The following is a 3,112-nucleotide window of genomic DNA, read 5'->3' on the forward strand; positions in this document are numbered from 1 at the left end:
TTTATCAGTTAGCTAGTATTTATCAGTTAGCGTGAATTTACCCATTAACTAGTATTTATCAGTTAGCTAGTATTTATCAGTTAGCGTGAATTTACCCATTAACTAGTATTTATCAGTTAGCTAGTATTTAGCACATAAAGCCAGAGAACGTCACCATGTTACATTTCTGACAAAGGAAGGAGGAGGATTTGGACGAGTTCAACAGAGAAGAAGAGGAGCGAGGCTGTGGTGGAGGAAGAGGCAGAAGAAGCTGAGGACAGATTCCAGTTTCCATCCCTCCATCATCACCAGGCAGCATTCAGGACCCACAACACGATGCTGATGGAGTTCCTCTCAGCCTGCCCTCCTTATCCCCACCCAGCATGTTTTCTCTGCATGGAGATGGAAATTATATGAAGACTGCGCTATAATTCCTACACACCGCAGTTTTCCTTAAGGACCTTGTCTTATGTTCCCATTTCTATTGTATTATTCTCTGCAGTGCTGCCTTTCCCTTTGTTTAGCACAATGTCTTGGTCTGTCAGCAAATGAAAGGATAAATGTGAATCTTGTCCGGTCTCTAACCATTGATCTCCCATAAGCATAATTTATGATCAAAACAGTATCCATAATTTACATTAGAACATTTTTGACTCAATGTTAAACTGACAACATGACTCAGCAGTTTGAGATATCATAAAATAATTGACAGATATTTAATTCTGAGAGGAACTCGGGATTTTGAGATAGAAACTGTTTTTTTTTCAAGTAACCTGTTCTCTTTTGCTGTTTGTATAAATTGCTTTGAGAAACGCTCTTCCTGCTGTGCGAAGATGACTGAAGGGTTAAGCAAACGCACTTAAAGAGGCCTTAGTCCTTGAAGCGACTGCCGCAGGTTTGATTCCCGGGCTGATCACCTTTGCCATGTCTTCCCCTGTCATTACTCACTTTTCTCAAATAAAAGCTGCCAGAGTCAATAAAACGTCTATAAAAAGTGGTTAAAGAAATGCAGCAAAGCCTTTTTTGAAAGCGTCCGTTTTTACAGGCCAAACTTTAAAATTAAAGATGGCAACTAATCAGGATTAAGTTCAGCACTATTGTGATTGATCTGATATAAGCTTTTAATGGATTGACAGTTTTATGTATAGAATTTTTCTTTCATTCTTTTTTGTTTTTGCACTATGAACCATTTTGGCAGCCTGGTCACACTGAGTTATTGCAGAGTGATGTATCAACAGTAGAATTTGCTAGGTAACAGGTATCCTCTGCCAGCAGAAACTCCTTCTGTTTAGAGCATAATAAAGGGTTGTTAAGGTAAATATTGTATACTGTCATGGTCTAATTTCTCTAATGTTATCCTGGAAACTTGCCAAACGGTTATGAGGTTGTTTAGTCCTACTTGTTATTATCAAGATGGGCAGCAACCATCTGTGTTAAGGTTGTGTGTTTGTATTTAAGGTTGTATTTGAACCTGAAGCATTACTAACAGGAGCGGCCTCTACTGCAGCAGTGAGCCATTGTTTTCCTTGGCAGAGATTAGCGGCCCCCAGGGGCCCGTGCCACAAAGAGGGCTCTGTTACTAACTAGAGGGCCTCATTGTTCCCTAAATTACCCCCATTGACAGGGTAGAAAGCAGCATGGCAGATATTGAGCATGCATAATGTCAGTGAACAAACTGACAGCTGCTTAGACCAGAAAATCCAGGCTGCCGGCTTCAACTACACAACTCATCTTGTTTTCACTGTCAGGAAGGATGTTGACTCAAACTCACAAATATCTTAAGGTGATGCCTTTGCGAACTCTTAAATGCAACACGTCAGTTTTTAGTCAGAATATTTATTTTCTCCACATTTTGCACATTTTAGTTTCCACTTTAATTGTTCCACTCCTGACTGCGTTCTGTCAGATGAAGGACTGATCTCATTCCCTGAGGTTTTCCTGAAAGCTTGTTCACCGTGTCTACAAACAGCAACAATTCTCTGTTATACAAGCAGGCCTGTCACTTGGCTTTTTGGCAACATTCAGGGACAGATTTTTAAACGTTCTGAGATGAAAAGGTTTGACTGACAAAGCTCGCTTCCTGTTAATGCAGAAGTTAATGTTTCAAGTTCCAGTTATTAGCTTCAGACTGTATAAGCCTTGGAGGTATTCACTGAAAATTAAATGAACAAGCCCATCACTCAGATAAGGATGCATGTATGTAAATATGATATGAGAGTGATGCCACCGCAGATCTTTTTTTACTAAGAAACAACAACGAATTGAAGACCTCAAAAGTTAAACAGATGAGGGAAAAACCTTCATACGTAGAAAGCTCTGCTAATATAAGATAATTCAACCTTTTTCCAGACAAACTAGCCTATTTCAAAAAGTCTGGTTTATTTTTATTTCACTAAGTGAGAAGTTTGAGAAGAGTGTGTGTACCTCCAACGGTCATTGAGGAGAAGGAAGCGTCCACCACCCTGGACAGGTTGCCAGGCCATGACAGGACAACATAGAGACACACAGGACAAATGACCTTAAGGACAAAATCAGAGAGAGCAGCAAACCTGAGGTCCAGTTTTTGGTCTGTGGGAGGAAGCCAGCGTTCAGTACGATTATTTTAAAGCCATCTTGTAAAAACAGGAAGGAAACTCACCCTGACTGTGGTGATCTGTGTTTTCTGTGTCTTTATTTTGAGGTTTTTCTGTTTATTAGTCTGTTCCCCTGTGAGTCTCTGTCTTCCCCGTTGATTGATCCCAGCTGTGTCTCGTTTCTTTGATTACCCTCCCAGTGTATTTAGTCCCACCTGTTGTCTTTGTCTCTGGTTGGATCCTCGTCTGTGTTCCTCATGTCATGTCTTGCTGCCCGTTGTTCTGTTGGACAAGCATTAAACCACCACCACCACCATCATCACCATCATCACCATCATCATCATCATCATCATCATGGCCTGCGTCTTCCCTCACCTCACCAAACCCACCACCTTGACACTGACAACACAAAGGTTATCGAGTTGCTCAGAGTATTTTAAAAGTAAATGAAGCTCAATGTTTTGGCTTTACTTTGTTACTACGGAAGTCAGAGTTCATTTAAAGGCTGCTGTTGGCCATGTTGCTTGTGCAACAGTCTGTCTTCGAAATTGATGATGACG

The 3,112-nt window shown here is 40.8% G+C and overlaps 1 long non-coding RNA gene across 1 annotated transcript in view; it reads right to left on the bottom strand.

Moving 5' to 3' along the window:
• Positions 1 to 2,541, bottom strand: part of LOC106937195 (uncharacterized) — a 15,269-nt gene extending 12,728 nt beyond the window's left edge. The window contains exon 1 of the long non-coding RNA XR_001422338.1: positions 2,404 to 2,541. This is a non-coding gene — a long non-coding RNA (uncharacterized LOC106937195). The remainder of the gene's footprint in view (positions 1 to 2,403) is intronic.
• Positions 2,542 to 3,112: the final 571 nt, after the last annotated feature.

Source organism: Poecilia latipinna, unplaced genomic scaffold (assembly GCF_001443285.1).
Source record: "Poecilia latipinna isolate Pla-1442-1.1 unplaced genomic scaffold, P_latipinna-1.0 Scaffold2294, whole genome shotgun sequence".
In the NCBI taxonomy this organism is placed as follows: Eukaryota; Metazoa; Chordata; class Actinopteri; order Cyprinodontiformes; family Poeciliidae; genus Poecilia; species Poecilia latipinna.